General features: G+C 38.6%; 1 long non-coding RNA gene across 1 annotated transcript; it reads left to right on the plus strand.

Moving 5' to 3' along the window:
* The first annotated feature begins 343 nt into the window (after positions 1-343).
* Positions 344-24,286, plus strand: LOC139152811 (uncharacterized). Its single transcript, XR_011556716.1, has 5 exons — positions 344-636; positions 8,583-8,649; positions 20,995-21,619; positions 22,936-23,007; positions 23,835-24,286. It is a non-coding gene; the product is annotated as an uncharacterized lncRNA (long non-coding RNA).

Raw genomic sequence — 24,286 nt, forward strand, 5'->3', positions numbered from 1 at the left:
TACACAAAAGACAGCTACACAAGTGTTGTTCTCTTCAGCTGGATTATTTTTAACATTGAAAAAGAAAGAAAAACGCTGTAATATTGACTTAAATAGGCACTTGTGAGGCCCTGTGGTTTTAGTCGCATTTTTCGACTGTGGCGACCTCTACCGCGAACCCTGACTTATTATTCATGACTTGGTACTGATCTCATGATAACATGATTGCCAAATATCGACTCTTGTCACCTCACATATCAGACCAGTTGCCTCTCATGGCAGGTGTATTTCGATAACAGATCAATAGATGATGACGCGGGCAACGGTAGCTGTCACGTGACCTCCCACCACAGAACAGTAGCCTGTGGTGGCAAGTCTGACAAGTCTGGCGAGAAATACATGTACACTAGCATAGTGACCTGTGGAGGCAGCAAGGCCGGATCACAACATAGACAGTAGAGAAACGGGAAAGCTACTCTACTTTTCTGTGGTCACAATAGGTTCTGATTCATATAGTCCTTTGATGAGATTGCTGTTGATCAGAAGTATTACAACCGGCAGCATATGATTTCACTTAACAGTCATGCGAAGACCAGACACATGATTCGCCCAGCAGTAACGCGAAGACAAGAAATGTTGGATAATTTTGCCATACCTGTAAGTATTGCTTTATCTATCTAGATTTTTCTATCTATCTATCTGTCTGTCTCTCTGTCTGTCTGTCTTCCATCTACATGTATATATGTACACGTTTTTAATATGTTCAGAGATGTATGTAGACAAATGACATACATTGTATTCAGACATTCAGATAGATACTTGATTGATACATACATACATACATACATACATACATACATACATACATACATACGTACATACATACATACATACATACATACATACATACATACATACATACATACACACATACATACATACATACATACATACATACGTACTTACTGATTTGCTATTTGTTGTGTAGATGAAAAATGTGATTATGAGAACTGTTTTTTTTAATTTTTTGATATTGTTGAAATATGCAAATTAGCGCCAAAAAAGGCATTTTTGGTAAAAAACTTCTTCATAACATCTGGTCAGACAGCTTTGTTTTTGTGGTATACAGGTCCCTAGGGATTACCAAACTTAGATTTGTTCAAATTGTAATGAAAGATGCAAGGAATTTTTTTGTCATTTTTGGTCAAAACTTTATTTTATTAAAACTGTTCGGCTATCAGCTTTGATATTTGGTATACAGGTTCCTACAGATGAACTAAATGTGATGATGAAATCTGCAATTTGTATTTTTGGTGCAATTTTTGCCGTTTTTGGTCAAAAAAATGTGTTTCTCAAACAGTACTTGTCTAATGCCTTTGATATTTGGTATACAGGTTCTAGGGGTTTCCTGGGGGTAGTCTCAGTGTGATATATTGAAATCTTTATTTTTTGTATTTTGGGTCAATTTTTGCCATTTTTGGTCAAAATATTTGTTTCTCAAAAGTTACTCATCTGATACCTTTGATATTTGGTATACAGGTTCCTAGGCTTTATCTTAATGTAATATATTGAAATTATGATGAAATCTTCAATTTTGTATTTTTGCAGCTAATTTTGCCATTTTTGGTCAGGCCATCCTGAAATGAGCTATCAAAGATATCCACCTTCTTCATCAATACATGTGTCACAAAAAGTTATTGTCTACATAACACAGCAGAGCTCTGTCGACTGTTGGGTTGCTTGTTTTTTCAAAACCGCTGGTCAGACAGCTTTAATATTTGGTTTACAGGTCCCTAGGATGACCTTAGTGAGATAATTTCATACAGTCAGGAAATACTTAATTTTGTATCCATGTCTATAGTAGCTTCAGGGACTTTGGCCCTATGTTTAACAAAAAAAGTTACTGGATATCAATTATCGAAAGTTGACCGTATTCATTGAGAACAATTATAGTGTTTGTTGCAGCTGACCACATTTACAAATAAACGATTTGTATGCAGTTTACTTGGATGTTTTACCCCTTTAATGGTGTTCTGTTCTTAGCAAATGCCGTGCCTCATCTTCAATGCACTATACCACTCTCTGATAGTGTGTAATCGACTAGACAGATTTGTTAGTGTTCACCCAACACGTGGCGAAACACTCTTATTTTCTGAAATGTTTCTGTTATATATTTATTTTTTCACTTACTAACCATCTATCCTTTTTACCCAGTTTGTAGTGTCCATGGGGTAGCTAGGGTCCATACTTGTTCGAGTGGGCCTTATTTGCATCAGACTCACTTCACATCACAATACTTCAATGTCTCAGTAGATAAGAAATTGAATTTGTTTGCTGTTGTTGGTTATTACAGGCAAGTTTCTTAAGTAAGGATTAGCAACCCGGTTCAAACAGCCGTCAATCACTATTTGACATGCAAAAGTGTCAAACAAGGCAATATCTACTGTACATACGCTCATTTAGACACGCAGGATACATATGATATGGACGATTCACATTATCGTTGTTACGTTTTTTTTTGTTGGGACGCTTTCACTGTATTATATTCCTTCCATTTCACACGTCGACTACAGGTTAGAGTAACATTGTAATATATACCAAAACCCCACTGTTCTCTAAAATTAGTTCGTCGGCTGCTCCTGATAATATCGATGCCATGGTGTTCATAAAATTTAAGCTGCAGCAAAGACTTTATTTGCAAAATTAATGTAGCTATTCACGACAGAATTTGCTAGCTTAGTTTATTTTGTTGTTAGTGCTGTCGTTGCTTATTTGTTAGAATTTTTGTTTTTGATTTTTGCTGCAGACACGGAACGTGAAAGAAAGAAAGAAATCGTGCAATGTGCAAATAAATTTTGAATGGTTAACTTCATAGACATGCAAAAGCTTACGCAAGACCAACGTAATTCTTTCGTAGAGAGGGAAGGGAGCCAATTTCGTGTTGCTTGCGTCAAGATCGAAGAAGATTTTTGTTTTGTTTTCTACACTTGGTGCAATATTGGGAAAACGCAGAATTGCAGGGAGAGTGACAAACATGATTTGCAAAATAAAACGCATTCTAAATGAAATAGAGTCGTAAAATAAATGAATTTCAGACGAAACTACGTCGTGATTTTATCATTAGATGAAAATTGATACAGTGTACGTCTTAGTAGAGTAATGCAGTGGTAAATGGAATAAATCCACATATCTAGTCACGCCGTCAGTAAGCAGGCGCCTGGTCAGTTATAAGGTAGGCTAATGTATGCGGTGCTCATGCGGGCTCCGGTGGAATCTACGTTGCCTATTGGGGCGATTGTCGTTTCAAGAGTACATAAAATTTGACGCTCATCAGGACGGCGGATTCGTTCACAGCTATACGTAACCTTACCTCAAAATACTCCGGCACAGGCCATAGTATGGGTGCATGCATGTCTCGTCGATATGATAGACCGATTGTTAAAGACACATTCCGGTGTAGCTGTTGCAACCACGTACTTCATAATCCAGTGCAAAGCTTTTGCGGACATCGTTTCTGTAGGATCTGTGTGGCAAACATTATTAACAGGTAATGAAAAGCTCTTAAACTTATCGGTCTAAGGTAGCCGTAATCCTTACAGCTAAAAGAGGTCGGACGAATTCAGCCCGAAAGTAGGAAATAAGCTTAACCCTGCTGACCATTCTTTATGTCTTCCTTACGTTTACCGTATGTATGTAGGTATGTATGTATGTATGTATATACGTATGTACGTAAGTACTTACTAATCAGTGTTCGCGCTACCGCTCGCCAGACGGCAAAATGGCGAATTGATTCACTCATTGGCGACTCAGACGGTCAGAACAATCGCCAGACTGGCGACTCAAAATTTGTACGTTCGGTCGCTTTTTTCTACGATGTTGTGTTGCATTGCGGTATTTTGTTTTATTTCTTGGGGAGTCTTTCGCCAGAGTACTACCGTACTCATCTAAGTATAAGCCTCGCCACTGTTTTCAGAGTATAATGGGTCATAAAAGTTGGTAAAATTACTTTTCAGATCAAAGAAACCAATGGACATCGAAGTTCCCGTGATAGCATCGTGAGGAAAATGGCACGTCTGTACTTGTGCCCCTCCGAAATGTCCCCGTTACCTAAATAGAATAGTCCCACTCCAGTGACGTCCGCCATCGTTTGTTCACGTGTAGGTTTCCCGGGGGATAGACTGAAAGATTCAGTCGCGTGCGGGCGCTCCGGCGCACTGCGACGTACGACCCTTTGGTAAAGGGTCGTAGGTCGCAGTGCGCCGGAGCGCCCGCACGCGACTGAATCTTTCAGTCTACCCGGGGGATTGTCATAGTCTAAACATGCAACTTCAGTTGTTTTCAGCGATCATCCTTTCATCTGTGAAGAGCTTTTACCGGTGACCATTACAATTTTCACTGTTATGGTGTTGTTTCCACAAGAAACGGACCGTTGATCTTGGAAAGTAGAGTTGCTTTACGTGCAGCCAATGCACATGCCACCAGTTCATGGTTCACACCATGATCTTGAACATGCATACATGATGTCTTTGTTTCACGTTCATATTTTATTTCAAGGTATGATTCAAGCTGAAATGTCACCAAAATGTCACTTTTATATCGAGGATTGTGTAAATCAGTTTGATTTGAAACAGCTTTGTAAAACACTGTGTTTACGTAGCTCGGAAATAGTTACTGAGTTTTGCTCTCTTTTTGCCATGGACGTGTAGTGTGATCATGGCATGCCAATTGCCATGCCACGTTCATGAAGATCTTGAGGATGTTACTCTTTTCTGTATTTTTTTTTGTACTTCACAATTTCTTTGGTCGATTTTTGAAAGTTCAAGTCATGCATGAGTTTTGGTACGAAGCATTCTTTTTTATTGAACTATTAAAGCATCACTGAGGATACATATGATGATGAGAAAGTGGCGGACTTCTAAAATATTTGATTATCATTACTCTTGTGTGTTTAATGATATGACCTTTGACCCTTTGAGATGAATATGTGTGACCCTTGACCCCACCTCTCCAAAAAAATTCTGGCTACTTGTGTTCACACTGTATTAGCCAAAAAGGCTAATCAGCTTGAGTAGCCAGAGCAAACCCTGCTTACGTACGCACGGATGAATGGATAGATGGATGGGTGGATGGGATGGATAGATGCAGAAGAGGGGTAGAGCTCATTAATCTTCGCGTAATCTGCTACGTTAATCACGAACTCTTAATGAAATGTGTAATCGCCAAGGCATATCCGTTTCTAGACATGACGCTAAATTCATTTTGACATGAAAATCGATCAAGATATATCGGTAACTTGTGACCCGGCGGAGATGTTTCAAAAAATATACAAACAACATCTAGTATCGAAAATAAAGTTAACGTAGACTCCTTGTTGTTCTACACATCAAAATAAACGCAGCCACTGACGTTTTTCACAAACAAAACAGACAATGTAGCAAATGTCATGCATTTTTTTTACTGAAATAACGTACATGCTTTACCAGTTTACTTTTTTACAGCGCTGTATCATGGTTGTGCTAGACATTAAAAAGAACAGAAAAAGGTTAAATTTCAATATTTAATGAAGATGTCATGAAGGTGGCATCGCTTAATATGGATACGGCGAATAACGTTGGCAATTACGACGGCAGCAATCTATTGTATATATTGAACTGACTGGTGAGGTGTTTATTTCCTTGATGCTGTCCCACTGAGTTTCGCTGGAGCTGCAAACTCGAACCGACCACGGAAGTTTGTGTAAATGCAGACGCACGAAACTTTATACTGCGCCGTTTGAACATGTAAATTTGTTTTAGTAATGGGTCCTTTTTGGGGCTATAAGTTCTGACGAGAATCCTCAACATGAAAAACGAACAGGGTAACCCCCGAAATATCCTCGGCATCCATGGCCTCGGTAACCTTTTCTCATTAACATAAGGCAAAGACAGACTGTCTTTCTGTTTGTCTGTGCATAATAAGGTAATGGCATAATGACATGCGGTGCTCATGCGGGCTCCGGTGGAAATTACGTTGTCTATTCCGGTGGTTGGTTGTCGTTTCAAGAGTACATAAAATTTGACGCTCAAGGCGGATTCTTTCAGTGAGCTACATACAAACCACAGCTATACATAACCTTACCTCAAAATACTCCGGCACAGGCCATAGGTATGGGTGCATGCATGTCTCGTCGATATGATAGACCGATTGTTAAAGACACATTCCGGTGTAGCTGTTGCAACCACGTACTTCATAATCCAGTGCAAAGCTTTTGCGGACATCGTTTCTGTAGGATCTGTGTGGCAAACATTATTAACAGGTAATGAAAAGCTCTTAAACTTATCGGTCTAAGGTAGCCGTAATCCTTACAGCTAAAAGAGGTCGGACAAATTCAGCCCGAAAGTATGAAATAAGCTTAACTCTGATGACCATTCTCTATATCTCTTCCTTACGTTTATCGTATGTATGTATGTATGTATGTATGTACGTACGTACGTACGTACGTCTGTATGTATGTATGTATGTATGTATGTATGTATGTATGTACATACGTATGTATGCACGCGCGGACGGACGGACGGACGGATGGATGAATGGATAGGTAGATGGATGGATGGGTGGATGCAGTGGAGGGGTAGAGCTCATTAATCTTCGCATAATGTGCAACGTTAATGAAATATGTAGATGCCAAGGCATATCCGTTTCTAGACATGACGATAAATTAATGTTGAGATGAAAATCGATCAAGATATATCGGTAATTTGTGACTCGGCGGAGAAGTTTTACAAAATATACAAACAACATCTATCGAAACTTAAGTCAGCGTGGACTCTGTGTTGTGCCACACATCAAAATAAATGCAGCCACTTACGTTTTCAAAAAACAAAACAAACAGACCATGTAGCAAATGTCATGGAATTTGTCATTGAAATCGCGGAAGCGTTACCAGGGCTTTACTTTTTATGATGAACTACGTGTATTGATTTTTATCATAGATGTGTTAGACATTAAAAAAAAAACCAGAGAAAAGTTAAATTTCAATAATTAATGAAGATGTCATGAAGGTGGCATCGCTTAATATGGATACGGCGAATAATACTGGCAATTACGACGGCAGCAATCTATTGTATATTGAACTGACTGGTGAGGTGTTTATTTCCTTGATGCTGTCCTTGATGCTGATGAGTTTCGCTGGGGCTGCCAACTCGACTGACAACGGAAGTTTTTGCAAATGCGGACGCAGGAAACCTTATACCGCGCCGTTTGAACATGTCTTTTTCGGGGCTATGAAGTTCTGCCGAGAATACGCGACATTAAAAGCGAGCAGGGATAGGGAGACCCAAGAAATAAACTCGGTAACCTTGTCTAAGGTAATGGCATAATGACATGTAGGCGGTGCTCATGCGGGCTCCGGTGGAACTTACGTTGCCTATTGGGGCGATTGTCGTTTCAAGAGTACACAAAATTTGACGCTCAAGGCGGATTCGTTCAGTTCAAGCTATATACAAACCACAGTCACTAATATACGTAAACTTGCCTCAAAATACTCCGGCACAGGCCATAGGTATGGGTGCATTCATCTCTCGTCGATATGATAGACCGATCGTTAAAGACACATTCCGGTGTTGCTGTTGCAACCACATACTTCATAATCCAGTGCAAAGCTTTTGCGGACATCGTTTCTGTAGGATCTGTGTGGCAAACATTATTAACAGGTACTGCGAAACTCCGAGTCTGAAACTTTCGGTCTAGGGGTGATATGATGGTGATACGATAGTGCCAGCCTCCGTACATTGGTTTCATTTGGCTATTTTGTCGTGTTTTAAGGTTTTTGTCCGTCCCTGTCTCGCATGTAAAACTGTACTGGAGCCGAGTAGAGTTACACAATGCAAAACGACGTCGATTTTATTGCATTTTTAATGGCAATTTTCTTCCTATAATGACTGCATTCTTGTGGTATGTGTTCCGTCAACTGCACAGCTGTTTTTGCAGTGTTTTCGAATCGGTTTATAGTGGATAACCTTGATTGTTTGACTCGCTTTCTCATTTTCCCGTTACCATGTCCGCTGAAAAATGCTCATATGACAGTTTCAAAATTTGGTCCGAGGCATGGCTTTTTCAAGTTTATGCAAGAAAAGGAAGTTCTTTTGGCAAACTTAATATCGTCTCAAAACATCTTTACCTCTTCGCCACATAACCAACAGCTGATCTGATGTGAATAATTTTTATTTCGACAATCTCATTCAGATTTTATCCCCAAGGTTAGCTGAGATTTACATATTAAATATTTTAGCCAGTTTTCTAATTTTTCAAACATGTAGCCAACTGTTTCCTTCATACTTTAATGCATCGGTTTCAAGTGGTGTGCACAATTTCAACTTTCATCTCGATACTTCTGTTAACTTTCGCCCTACTCGAAGAACGCTGCTTTGGAACCTCATTGTGACACAGGAAGTGCGGGCTAAATGTCAGGCTGTTACATAATAAATCATAGTAACGTAGACAATTTGACACAACTGTTTGTACTGCACAGGCTTGTGCAGGACATTTTTCTTCAATTCAAGTACAAAAGAAACAATCAGTATTTTAGATTTTCATTCATTATGAATCACTGTCATTTTTTCCAGGACCAAAAATGCCAGCTGCAGGCCTTGTTTGGAAGTTGGAATGTTCTATTCACTGTCGGCAAAAAAAGTGAGTTTCAAATTTGTACTGCTTTACGCACAGCGGTGGGATGACCTGACGACTTTGAAAATTAGTCTGTTACACCACAATGAATAATCACCAAATAATGGTGTCACTGATATAATGTGGACGATTATAGATGGCAGTTCTGTTTATTTGCGTAATCTTTTGCACAATGGCCTTCTTTCAGTTCGCGAAGTTTTCCAAAATCGTACAATGGCCATATTAATCTTACGAACTCTGTGAAGTAAAACTCACTATATTATCGTTAACATAATTGAAACTATTGTGCGAAATCAAACACTGAACATTAAGCTAATCACTTTAATAATGCCAACAAATGATATTGTTGCATTCGTAGAGTGTGACAATTGGAGATGAATCCCGATATCGCCTCTTCTTGTGTGGTATCAGTGTGAGTGCCATTTGTGTTGTATCAGACACAATTAAGACGGAATCGAGTGTCTGACTCGGCAAAAATATACGAATGCCGATACGACACATGGTATAGGGGATATCGGGCAATAAATATTCATCATATACCCATGCCAAGCATTTTACAAGCGAACATAGGTGAATAGGCTTCATTCATTAACTATAAGCTTGCGTCGTTTTCACTGAAGTGAACATGACGAACAGGAATTCCTCCATACCTCACTGAACCCAGTAAGATAAAACAAATGTGAAACTAGTAACTTTGTGATTCAATATTTAAGCAATAATGCACCCCCTCCCGGCCCATAATGGACGAAAGCAAACTTTGCACGACATAATGACGAGGCGAAGCCGAGTACATTATGGAGTGCAAAGTTTGCTTGAGTCCATTATGGGCCGGGAGGGGGTGCATTATTGCTATTATTTTATAGTTTTGGCAATGCCAGTGAATTTGTAGTTGTAGAAAACGAATAAAAAAGGAAATTTAAACTGAGTTTGAAGCCAGTGAGCGTCGTCCAGCATGATCGGCCCTGACTCTGTACATATTACATGCACTCCACACTGCACAGTGCACTGCACTGAACACGCACGTTCAGCACAAAAAATGACCAGCACTTTCACGGTTCATTTTGAATTGAAAACGATGTATTTTCGAAGGAAATGAAAAGTAACTGCATCCCTACCGTCTATATCAAACTTGAAACATCACCTTTAAATATCATGCCATTCAAAAATCGACACGCCAGAGATGAAGAAAACGGAATGTTCATGCATCGACATCAGTATGATCAGCGAGCTGCATGCTATGGTATCAGCTGATCAATACGATCATTATTATGTCGCTAGTAGTACAGCATTCATTGCAAACGATATCAACAGAGTTCAACATTGTTATTCAAATGTTTATATTTCAATAATAACTGTGTCTATAAATTTAATTTTCGATGGCTTCTTGAGAAGAGCTATTTTATTTCGGCGAACGACAGAACTTGACGTAAACGGGTGCTTGAAAGGTACAGTTGACAAACATACTAGAGAGTTTCGGTACCGTCGCGATATCGAGAACAAGGCAAGGTAAAATCACAGACATGGAGAAAAAAACGATGAATGAAAGTTGTCTCCGATTACAGTCAGTGCATCAGAATTAGGTGGCCGAGATGTTAGATCAACGGAGAGTCCACGGTCGTCATGATTGTTGGTAGTAGCTGACCTTGGACCGAAACTTTGAATGGCTCCGTATTAATTTCCGTAGATACTTCCGGCCAAGGTTGATGACAGCAAGCTGCCGTTGTTGGCCTGTTTACGGCTGGTTCGAGTAGCCTTTCACGCTTGCATCGTTTACATGGCCACTGACATACATAATATGCCATGTGTCAAACCCAGTATCGTCAAGGAGTTTGCAAACGTACTGAGCTCTGTTTCACCTATAGTATACGGCAACGAAGCGAACCATGTTGTAAACAAACGTAGTAATACAACCAGCGTATCGGACGGGGACTGCATGCTGAGCGCCAGCCAGACAGACGGCAAGTGCGTGCGTGAGGACTCAAAAATGTAATAAATCGTACAGTAAGACATTATTATCAATATTGTGAACCATTGTCAAGATTTATAGTTTTGTGTATTACATGGTTTATCCGATATTTCCCCTCCTTTTAAATGCGCAGTCCTATTTTCGTTTTCCAAAAAAAAACTTGCTCGCTGTGGGGCCGCAATGCTGAATAATGGAATACATTATCAGTAATAATGTATGGATATGACGTCACAAAATTCACTGGTATTGACAAAGCTATAATATAATATAATATAGCCCAAACATGGGACTATGTGCCCGAGGGTAGGTGACCATTTGCCCGACGTAAGGAGGGCAAATGGTCTCCTGCCCGAGGGTACATAGCCCCTTGTTTGGGCTATAATGTTTTATTAAGCTTACATGTCTCTCTTACTCAGTTTGCACCAAGAATATTTACGTTTATTGGCAAATTATAGTCAAATGTTTTATTTTCATTTTAGACGAAAAACGGTTAAAAATAGAACGATTTTCATTATCGAATGGCGCATTGATATATTTAAACTACTGTTATGCGGTTTATTTTTATGCGAAATTTTCCAAAAACCGGATTTTCTGTGCAAAACATGAAATTTCAAGACTTTTACATCCAAAAGTTTTCAAGTTGAAAATAGTTCCGTTTCATTTTCAGTCCAGTGATGACTATGCCGCCCGCGACGTCATCGGCGAGTTACCGTTGAATCCTATGGAGCGCGCGACGTTCGATATGCGAGGCATGTAATAAAGAATGAACTCCCCTGCTTTGAACCCTCCCGATTTCGATCGCGCGATATCGACGTACGGAGTCAAAGAGAGCGACAGCCTTTCTGTTTGTATTGCAGTGGCGACGCACATAGTCGGAACGCACCAAATCGAACTTCTCTACGTGGGGGGTATGGAACGAAAAAATTCAAATTTATATCGCCGCATTCTGCAATTGAAACCATGGATATTTTCGCTTAGGGTCTGTCTACCTGTGTTCCGTGTGCCGTAAAAACTGAATACTATGAAAGATGTCTAGGTAACCTTTAGGGCGGTACAGACTTTCGACACAAAATTGTCCATTTTGTGAAAAAATATGGTGAAAAACAAAGTCGTCGCGTGCGTTCTACCCTCAAAATTACTCACACCGCCCTAAATTTTAGCGTTTTACTCCGTCACCTTGTCGTCCCCAAGTTAGATTTGGCCAGTGATCGATAGCGCAGATACTTAGCTTTGAGACTACGTATTCGGTTTTGTATTAAAGCCGTGAGACGGAAATGTTAACTTAAAATGTGCCCAAAACATCATCGACCATGACCTAGCGAGTAAATAAAGCCGCCCTCTACCGATGACCTTTGCCATCTCTGTCGTTTTTTTAGAATTTCATTTTTCATCATCATTGCCTTTTAGTTCAGAAATGATGTATCGTATCCATTTTGTAACTTGTTATAAATGATTTTTTCCTTTATTTTAACAAAGTAAGCCTACGTCTGATCATTGTAAAACAACATACTTTTTTTAGGAAAGATGTGTTTTGTTTTAAGGCACATTAGCTGTATTTTAGGATTATTTTTACATATGATTTACAATCAAAAGTAACTAAAGCCAAAGTCCTTCCCAAAATGTGATAAAAAAGTTTTTAAATTTGGTGAAGAATGTACAATTTAGATTTGTAACAATACAATAATTTTGGCTTCCAAATATGGATGCAAGTAATGACAGGGAATGCAAAAGCTATCTTTGAAAATCAGATAATATATTTTGGTGAGCATTGCAAAGTGCATGTGTAGAAAAGATACAGCTAATGGGGCTTTACTGTATATTTCAGGTATTATTTGCTCTTACGTCTATGTACACATCGAGACATATATTGCCTTCAAAAATGATTGCAGGACTGCTGAGACTTTGGTTTAGTCATCTTGGTATTCATTTCAGATAGAATAAAATATTTCTTTGTCATGCATTTTGTAATTTATCTAAGGGTACTACACCCACACATTTTTTGAAACACATACAACACTTATTCCAAGCTTCCATATTGCCACAACTAAATAAAATTGCAGGACAGTCAGGAATATTGTTAAGGTTAACATTTTATTGCAAAATTAAATTAAAAAAGCAAAACATTCTTCTTGCACTTGCTGTGTCAGTTCTTTCACTGTATAGATGTGCCGTGATCTGCAAGTAGAAAACAAATGTTATGACAATACTTTTAATGGGAAGTGTAAATAACATTTTTAGGTATGTATCCAATTTAAAAAAAAATACAACTTGGGTCTTCTTGATGTAAATGCATATTAACGTGGTACATTACATTAGTATCAACTGAATCAATTATTTTCTTGCTATACATGTAATGTGATTATGTAAATGAGCATACCTTCCCCTGAATACCCTATTTACTTCATAGGTACTTGTAAGTTCTCCCTGCTATTTAGTGATTTCCTAATATAATGATATTGTTCGTTATCTACTACTCTACTTTCTCTTTCTATTGTGTATCAATAATATACAACATCCCTGCATCTGTTTAAGTCACTTCTCATCCTACCTAGCAGTATTCCTGTATTCAAGGCCAAGATTTCTATATACACTATACTGTTAGACAGCCAGGTCATCTGCCTACTTAGTGGTTATCCTGCCGGGTGTACTAGACTTTTCTCAGTTAAAGGTTTACAGTCACCTGTAATCTAAATATGCCCATATATGTTCAAAGGGGCGTTCCTTGGTATTCAAAATGCCCGTGTGGGGGTGCTGTTTTTAAAAAGCGGCCACCCGCTTAAAATCTGTGATTGGTTAGATTTTCTCTTTCCATGGTAACTGTGGCAAAATTGGAACAGGTGACAGTATACCTTTAATATCCCTGAGCACAATACAGTCAGGTCATCTGCCTACTTAGTGGTTATCCTGCCGGGTGTATTAGACTTTTCTCAGCTAATATCCCTGAGCACAACACAGTCAGGTCTACTAACCTACCGATATTTAGTCATTAGATACATGTGTAACTGTCACTGCATAGATCACATAGAGCTCTCACATCATCAGCTGTTCCAACACCTAGTCATTTACTCTGGTAGCTTGAGACTTAGGCTGCGTTCACAAATAACGATTGGGGGGGGGGCTGGAGGAATCACGATAATAATCTTATTTTTTTCAGATCCCCCCTCAACACCCTAAATAATTTTCAAATGCCCCCCTCTATATGATCAAAATTTTTCAAGTTCCCCCAACTATCACAATCCCACATGTTTGTAAAGGATGTGTATGCAGAAAAAATCACGTATTGCGGCGTTCCGCTCACAGGTGTTCAACACTACCTGCTATTAGCAATTTATAAAGTCATATTTCTGAGACAAGTTCTTAAATTGATTCATCTTAAAGGCATCAGTGAACTTTTTGGATTTGTCATCCAACTCTGGCAAGGTCAATTGTTGCTGCCGAAGAGCACAAAAAAAATGACGATCATGAGAGAGTAGGCAAATTATGAATTCTGGCTCATTGCCATATTGTCAAAAACTGAGCACAGTCACCTACCAGAAATTTGTTTCAAAAGTACAAGACATATATGAATTAAGTGCTACTTAAAATTGACAATACTGTTGGCTAAAAAATTCCATCAAATAAATGTTTTAATCTCTGAAATTTTGGGTGTAATAATGGCAAATTTGGCTAAAAAATAAATAATTCCATTTAGTCACATTTTTTTCAATAAGTCCTCACTGTTCAAAGTTTTACTTTTGTATTATTTTATGACAAGAATGTGAAAATATAGAAAATAAAGCATGGTGACCCCATCTTTTTTCTTTAATGTTTGATTATTCTCATATGCCACAATTCAAAAATTCGCGATCACTTTTCAAGTCTCCAGGTCTTCCATATGTTGCTCTCTGGCCTTTATGTATCACTGTCATGATCGTCATTTGACCGAAACTCTTCTTCAACTACCGTGTACATCAGAGTCAGAGCTGTCTCTGCACTGCTCAGGTATGCAGTAACATTGACACTACAGTAGCAGAGCAGAATCTGATAGTGATACTTTGATAATTTTGACAATATTTTTGTTCTTTATACAACTGAGTTCTTGTTCTACACCCTATGGCATCTTGAACTGTCCAGTATTCAGCTTGCTATCACAGCCTGTGTATGTGTACCATGCATTTGTATCACTGACTGTCAGTCTGAACTGTAATTAAATTGTCACCAAATACATATTTTTATATACAGGCTTTGTCGACAAACTGAATATTGTGTGTTTGAGCATGCTGTAGGGAGACAGCAAGAAACTGTAGTTGATATATTGCATAGAAATATCGCAAAAATCATCATGCAGCTTCTGCCCTGTATAACTAGGCTCATTTGGCTTTTTACTACAAATCGCACATGTTTAGATATTTTCGAGATAAAAGTCATGAAATTTAACAAAAATGGGTCTAGATTTTGTTAAATTATTACCAACATTACAACAATTCGATGACATAAAAATGGTATTCATTTTTCATTGAACTACCTACAAAAACTTTGAATTGGAAAATGTGAAACATAAAAGGGAACCAAAAAATTTTCAAGCCCCCCCTCCTACAGGTAGAGCAAAATTTTCAAGTCCCCCTCTACTACCCCAAAATTTTCGAAACCCCCCGAATTCCTCCAGCCCCCCTAACCGCTTTTTGTGAACGCAGCCTTACGAGTTTTATGCATGTACATATTATTGACACAAGTATTTTTATCCTACACATAAACAGATGCTTTTATATTTTAGAATGCAGCTTTTAGCATATCAAACAGGGCCATCAGATCTGTGTAAAAATATTTTTTGATGAAAGGGAAGATATGTTATTTCTCTACACAGAATGTTGCAATGGAAACTAATGAAACTGTCAGATACGGAGGAAGATTTTCCGCTTATCCCAAAGAGATGTTCTGCAAAATAACAGTTCCGTTAAACCCTGCAATATTATTTTAGTTGCAATCGATTACCAGACATGTTGTACGGCCTCCTTGGTTGCTTTGTTTTCACTTCGGTTCGTACATAGCTGAAAATAAATCGCTCTCAGAATGCCATCTGATCTTCCCAAGTCCGATTTTGCTTCAGCACATTAAATGATGAGTAAGGATAATAAATTTACTAAAACTTTAGAAATTAAACCTATGAGACGGAAATGTTAACTTCTCAAACGACGGTATTAATTTCGCAAGTTTCTGCCAGATATGTCATAACCCATCCACAATGGACATTGAAAGTGTTTGCCGTATTTCCGAAAAAAATGTCAAATTTCTGGGGAAAAGCCATCAAACAACTGTCGTACCATCAATCTACTAGAACCAATGCACTTAAAACATATTTATCTAATTTAACGGTCAAAATTTAATGAAATTTGGAGAGCTCAGCTTACCTGATATGTCGCCCTGTCAGTCAGCTTCTACTCGGTGGCGCCCGTCGTCTCGCCTTAACGACGACAGAATCTGGAATAGACACGCCTAGCAACAACGGAAAAATCGCCTATGTGCGTCCGCACTGTTGAGTTTTCACAATGATGTCAATCGGTATTGCGCTTGCGACCTCGCACTGTCATGCCATGTGCAATGTCCGTTTAAGGTTAGATCCGGCTACATGACCCTTAAGCTTTTAATGACCGTGTATGACCAGATATTAACTGAAAGTGCTCACGTGTGTCATAATATATTGCCTTTATGTGCAATTTGAACTTTTGCTACATGTTTGCAACTTCATTGAAAGGAAATGATCTTTGAACCCTTTGCTTGCAATTGGCCGCGTGGTTTTGATTTCGACCGTTGTTTTCAGGAGTTAGAGGCGATCCATAAGGGCACAGTACAGAGAAAAGACATAGATTTGCATTGCCATGGCTCCCAATCCTGGAAAAACCTCTCCGGTAAGCAATGGATTCAACTAAAAATCGACAACAGAGTTGAAATACGGGTTTCTAGCAATTTTTCTTGTGGTCTTATGCCTTATGCGGGATATCAGACCGCAAGCGGGCGAAGATTGCATTACACGCGCCAACCCCAACTCAATGCATGGACATCACATTTACGAAATCGAAGTCCAAAATCAGCTACGTCCATGTTAGAATAAGATAGGTTTTTCCATCATACGGGAGCATATCGCCACAAATTTAGCACAGATAGCGTTGTACTGGCATTGAAAAAAGATACATAGAACGCGGGCAGGCCTCGCTATCGATAGGAAATGCATTGAGCGAGACACACTTCCGGGTTCGTAAAAAACGAGGATCCATGGCCATCAAAAATAACTATTTGCTGTGATACATAGCAGAGGCGTATTATGACAGATTCGAGAACCCCATGGCGAGAGAGTGCAATTCGCAATCGCGCCGTACCAGCGGTATTTACACGAGTGTTTGCGGGGGATCCGGCGGTCGTGCTTTCACGAGCGCAGCGAGTGAATGGACAGCCGGATTCAACGCAAACACGAGTGCAAATACCCCAGGTACGGCAAGCTTGCTCGCTCGCCATGGGTTCTGTTATTATTACATATGTTCCCCCTGTTTATTTTATCGAGAAAACAAAGGAACTAAAAACACAAGCGAACACATTTTAAATAGTTTACGCGACACACATTGAAAGACAAGGATCACGCGCTGTTCTATTCATTTGCATGCAGGTATGGAATAATGTTTTTTCGTATTTGCACTGCAGTGCAAATACCGGTAGTACGCGCGCGCTTCGATGCAAGTAAACTGTGGTACATAGAAATGTTTGTGATGCTGAGAACAACATGCGACGAAACAGACTCGTGAAGGTAGCTCGTTTGGGGAACAGGTCATCCCGACCCCTGTTCGCTTCGACCACAGTCATTCACACTGGTTTTGGTAACCTCGTACCACTGAAGTCACTTCGACCCCGTCACACTTTTCACCTTATGTGGCATTTTACTGAATATAAGCTTATTTAATGCACCTTTGCTAGAGAGAATTGATGGTGTTTCTGTGATAGAACTCTTTGCTTCGAAACGATAATTTGGCTGAATATGTTTGCACCAGGGCCTAGTGCCTTCATATCCGCGGAGACAATTCAACATGTTCCACAACAAAGCCAAACAAAAATTGAAAATATCAATAAAATGGCTTCACAAAGGCTGAAATACGCGATACTGGATGAAGTATGAAGTTTGTGACATGAAATCAAAATTGACAAAGTTTGTCTCGGGTAGTACAACTTGATCTATTCTCCAGACTGGTTTTTTCCGTACAGTGCAGCATGAAAAATCTTTAATTTGAAATACACTTTTTGCGATGAGCTGGAAATTTGATTAATATCGAGTTAATGTACATAAATATTCCATTATTTACTGGGACACGTTTATTTTCTCAATCTACAATCTGCGGACTACGTGCTCAAGTACATTGACTGCTCATGTCAACGATCATTTCTCCCTCTGCAGAGTTTCTGTATCCCAATCAAAACGCTGTACCTCGATCACAATAGTGACGCTATAGAGCTTTGCAAGTATTGAAAACATCATAAAATGGCCACCACGTCTAACCATAACACGAATTGTCGATCGTACGCATACAAAAGCCTTTCCAGAAATTTGTTTCACGAACAACCTCACCTTTTTAATCTGATACAGTTAGAACAAATAAAAATCTTATAAAGGAGAACAAACATACTTTTATGGACAACGGCGAGCACGTTTCTTGGCGAAGCAAAATCAAAACACGGCAGAGGTACATGAAGTAGGTCACGGCCTTGGACTCTGTGCACGAACCTGATTGGACACTTCAATACCTTTGACCCACGGCGGGCGAGTGATAATGCCGTAGTCATTTCTGGCGGTCGAGCAGCGAGAGAAAACGATCAATCACCAAGGAAAGCTAATTTGCTAAACGATCTTTTGTCTTGAATAGTGAGTCGAATGAGTCATAGAATATAATATTTTTAACGCTCAATACGAAGTTGAAACCAGCACAAACTCATTTCACAGCGCCCTCAAACAGTCGATCTCGTCAATCGATCGTTTTCATTTGTCATACGCGGCGTTAGCGAAAGCTCATAGACAACCATGAAACAGAAAAATTAAAACTTTCATAACTTCACTTCATTAATATCCAAGTCACGCTCACCAAAACCTCTTCAGTTCTTGCCATTTAGATCCTGAAGCTGTGTACCAAATTTGGTTGACATCCCTTAAGCAGTTCTTGAGATATCAGGTACACACACACACACACACACACACACACACACACACACACACAGAGAGACATCGGTAAACCATATGCGCACGTGTGCGAGCACGTGAGCAAAAAATGACAAGAAATTACCTGAAACTACCGTGGGATAACATTTCAAAATTTTACCACCTATTATTTCATTTTGCTACCAAAAATATCGATATCGTTGTTCCGAATAGCCCTTCAACTATCGGCAACATCGCGTCGAAGGCGTACAACGGCAGCTAGTTCGTTTGTTTACTTGCTTATTGAAAATTTAGCTTTTTTCGGGAACACTAAAAAAACTGAGCACCTTTAACGATCACGTCTCTGTCGATATTTTATGTTAACTTTCACCAGGATGTAGCCATAATGGCATGGGTATATGATAATTATCTTGTTTTATGTTTCTTTTAATACCTAACAACCTAACAATAATATCATTTCGGAAGTGCCGAGTAGAGTCAAAAGACATATTCAATATTGGAGAGACCATTCAAGCGACTAAAAAATACTGACAAAAATAATAATATTCACGTATGTCAACTGAAAATTCTTCGCATACTCATCATTAGACTCTCTCACAGCCCCTTCGTTCGCCACGCAGTTATGCGCCCTCAACGGTCTTTCTAACAAGTGACGCTCACCCAGCTATAGTCTGGTTCCCTGCCCCCTTTCTACCGTTGGCTGCGCTACGCTCACGAAAAGGGACCCTTTTCGTAGAAAGGGGGCGGGGAACCAGACTACCCAGCTAGCGATAGCCGTGCTATAGCGTAGTGGAACTCGTGAACTGAGCTTTGCTCAGCTCAACAGCTGAGGGCGGTATTATGGTCTGAGGTGAAGCCAGCGAGGGGCTGTGAGAAAGTCAAACTCATCATCTACTTGGCCAAAAAAGGGAAATGTTCTGGTCAGGTCTTTCTTAAAAATGGTGCGGTGACGCGCATTTTATTTTATTTATTTATTTTTTTTGCCTCAAGGGAGGGAGGAGGGTCAGTTTTATAGTTTTATCAAATAGTCACATATATACTGTTCATGCAGTCACTGATCATTCCCCCAAAGAATTTTGTCTTTCTCTTCAGCCATTTTGGTTTGGTGTCAGCCACGGCCACCGGCCACAAACACAAAACAAAAGGGTGACGCGCTGTTGTTCAAGTGACGCGCGCGCTGACCAGAAACATTTCTTTTTTTTTGGCCTTGTCTGTATAAATTGATACTTCCACCTCTAATAGCGTTTCCTTTCCACAAATTTCAATTGTATGGAATATTGTGACAAACAGCAAATGTCTGCAATTACCAAATTCTTGGTATGATCAATATCATTTGCGATATTCGGCAATTTGCTGAAGACACTCTACAGTTAAAAAGCGTCTTATTAAATATTCTAATTACCAATTATTATGAACGGCATTATTGTGTATGAAAGTTCACTCGTCTATCGTTATAAGTACTTCTGTAAAGTTTAACGAAAGTTCATTCAGTTACCGCTAATAAACGGCTTTACTGCTTTACTTTAAACTGCTTAATTGCTTTCACTGTAGTCAGTAAGAGGTTGAGCCTGTCAAGACCACTCGAGTTGTGGTATTCGAAGAGTTATACGGGTACAGTATGCGTCACCATAATTAGTCTTATTCTTATGCGATACATGTTTGCTTCTTACTTGTAGGAACCACATTCGGTTCCGTTTACTTAGACGCAGACTAAATAACTTCACAGGCGCCCTTCTCTGAAAAATAGAAGCCTTGGTCTGTGGAGCCCAAAATGGGCTTAAGTAGCGCATACTGTTTACAGATATTATGCACCTTAACACAATTTGTGATACTCCTTAGGTACGTTTAACCATATGTAACCAATGAAAGTCTCACGAATACAAATAATATATATTTCTGTTGAACACTGAATGAAACGCTTGGCTTTCAATAGTTTCGTCATGACCTAATGTGTCAACAAATGCGATATTTTTAACAGCACAGGACTGTGTTAACACATTGCATGCATATGCTTGGTAAGGACATTCTGTCCTTTACGGCTCGATGGCATTGTAAAGTGGTGATTTTGCATTGCTTACGCAGAACTCATACACCATCTCACCTTTGTATAAGTATATTATATTAACATTTTTGGCAATTGTTTTATCAAAACTCCCGTTACATTCTTCTCTCTTGCGCATGTTCACTAAAGGTCTTCTTTCGTTTGCAACAGATATTTCCCGACATAGCTGTTCAACGTGAATTGAACGAGGTACGAGTTCAGTGTTTGAATAAAAACTGTGCATGGAGTGGAACCTACTTGGAGTTCGTACAAGTGAGTATAATTGTGATGAGTTTTCCTGGTCTCTCTTGTAATTCTGCTATCTTTTGTTTTTCTTTTGCCCTCAATTCTGTTACAACTATTGGGAAATATGCCTAACAGAAACGTACGCCTGACGGTACACAGCTAAAACTACATATTACGTGGGTTGACTTAAACACAGTTTCACTGATGATAGGGCAAGAAACCTTAATGTTTCACTATAAATGCTGTAATGTATGCTAATGAATCATGAACATCTAATTCGCTTTTACGATATTGTTAACAATCTCTAAAGGAAACAATGCCACTCAACTCTCAGTTACTGCCGGAAAGAATGTTTACTACATGATCATATTTTTCTCATCTCTTTCAGGAACATGATTTTAAATGTCCATCGAATAATCGTATTTGTGAGTACCTAGGATGTAATCGAAACTTTCCAAGAAACGAACTTGCAGACCATCTTGAAAAGTGTGAAATGAGAGTTGTATATTGCAGGAACTGTGGGACTCACATTCCACACAGACAATTAAAGGTGAGGCTTGTTGTCAATGTTTAAGCCTTTGGCAGTTGATAATTATGTTAATCTAACTGTCATACATTTTATATATATTTTCTGTAAATATCATGTATAAATATTAAGTGTCCAACTTACCGACATAGTCCACCTGTTCAATTTACAACGTTATTGTTGAAAAGTGGGGTTAAGGCACAGGCCGACGTCAGATTGTCTTGCCAGGGAATTTACGCACTAGATTACAATGTCAATGAAAGCAAAAGACCGTGACACCTCCATAATCCCTTACAGAGTAGCAGAAACTCGATCCCTCAGATCGAGTCCTCTACCCGTAAGTCAAGACGAAATGCAGTTATCAACAATATCATGAATATTGTAAACAATGCACTGTTAAATTGCAAAGTCTCGAATGGGACATATCAACGGTAAATGGAATATTGTGACAGTAGGAATACCACACACACACACACACACACACACACACACAGACACATACACACTCAACATGACTGAAAATATTAAGGTTAATCACGTGAGATAGAAATCACTATGTCACTTTGTTTTTTGCACTGATAATGTTAAAATAGCTGTTCATTTAAAACCTGTTGACTAAAAGACAAGAAATATTAATAGCTTTGTGTACGTGTCACTCACCTTTCATTGACATTAAAGTCAAAATATGTAACAGATATCTGCCCAGGAAATTAAAATGCTCGATGCAGAACCAGGGTATTCTGGACATAATTGTATAATACTTCAAATATAAAGTAATAATATCTTTAACTTAAGCTTCATGCATCTCCGCAATCGTTAGATAAACCTACTTTATCTATTTATTTGTATATTTTCATTTTTACTAACAACCCTTTTAAAGTTTCTTTAAACAAAGACCGCAATCAAAGAGATTGTAAAACACTTAATAAAAGTTAAAACACACACGCCAAAGAAAACTGCAAAACCTTTCAAAGCAACAGCTTTCAACAAGACGGACTGTCGTTGGGGGCGCTTCGTTCTTTCCAGAGAGTTTTAACAACGCTCTTACATGTTACCTTTGAGACATCCAGGTCATGGTGTGTTTCCCACAGAGCATTACCGAATAACATATTAAACTTCAAATTCGTACCTTTAGAAAAAAACTTTTTTATGGTCATTCAGTAATCAGAATTTGAGATACATCATTCGAATGCAGGTAATATGTCTTATTGAATGCAACACTATGTTTACTTGCAAAGAGGAAATGTATTTTCATTTTGTAACAGGGCAAAAGTTGCACTCTCCTGTCTCTTTATAATTCGACCGACTTAACTCATTCAAATATATTTATGACATTTCAGAAGGAACATAATTTGCTTTGTAACATTTGTCGTACATCAAGGATATATTGAAGATCAATCCATGAAAGGGTGGTAAGAGTTTAATTTTACGTTGGAGATGCAGACCATCGTGACTTTTCTCACAACAACTGAGTAAATAATTTACAAGCATAAACAAAATTCAACGCGGTGATATGATAAATTCTATTTTTATTCTCGAAACGACTGTTTCGGGTAGCTGGTAATAAGGTTGCTATAGTTTCACTCTTTCATGAGTTGTTGTGCAAATTAATGCTGTACCAGTGATAGCAGCTTGAAGAGATAGTCAAACTTTTAATCATTTCAGGCGTACAGAGCCTAGGAATGTTGTGACATATTTTATATTTAAGGTTTATTTTTCCTCTGTTTGGCGTAAAGAACTATGGCATAACCCTTTTCCAGTTTACAGCTGTCTCTTAAATTGTTAGGCGATAAAAATCTCTCAGGATAAGTTAAGTAGTTGGGACATTCCGAGTGGATACCAAAAACAAAACAAAACAAAAAAGCCTTTGACAAAAGTGGAAAAAATAATGCCGCATTGTTTATGAGCTGCATCAGAAGCTATTGAAGGGCTTTCTGCTGGGGAGGTCACGACTTGACCATGACATTAGTGAACAATACCGGCTTAGCTAATCTTTTGTGTAAAAAGAACGGTACCATAGAATGAAATGTCAGACTATACTTGTGATTATCTTAGGTGTGTACTAAAAAACTTGTCAATATGGCTGATAAACAAACTACCACAAGCAATACTTATATTTGTGTTGCGTATCGAGTAAGTCGATGGGCCTACTCAATACCTCAAAGTTAGATCTCGATCTTTAATACTGAGTAACCAACGAAGGCCTTTTGACCTTTTTATTTGCATTTCTCCTTTACAGAACATGAATGGCAACGACCATTACTGCCGCTGAACATAGTGACTTGCCAAGGAAGTGATTGACAGGTGATTACTGCTTGTGCTTAAGCCCAACATCGCTTCACATTTGTCTTTCGTAAAAGGCTCCTTTGTTCATTCCAGTATTTTGTTATATATTGTTTCATATTGTAATGTCTTAATGCTCGTTTGTGGGTCACATTATTGACTTTGTTATTGCATCTCGTTTATTTTAAATTTTGATAAAAAATTAATTTGTTTGTCTTTCTGTTTTCGCTTTCCTTCATTTATTTTTACTGTGAAAATCAGTGATGTACGTAGTATTTTACTATACTCCCTATTGTAACTTTTTATTTGTTATCCTATAAACTATTCTCTTGACTGAGCTATATGGTGATTAAACAATATACGTGTATAATATTCGATAAATGTAATAAATCAACATATTTCGCGAGA

This window comes from Ptychodera flava, chromosome 16 (genome assembly GCF_041260155.1).
Source record: "Ptychodera flava strain L36383 chromosome 16, AS_Pfla_20210202, whole genome shotgun sequence".
In the NCBI taxonomy this organism is placed as follows: domain Eukaryota; kingdom Metazoa; phylum Hemichordata; class Enteropneusta; family Ptychoderidae; genus Ptychodera; species Ptychodera flava.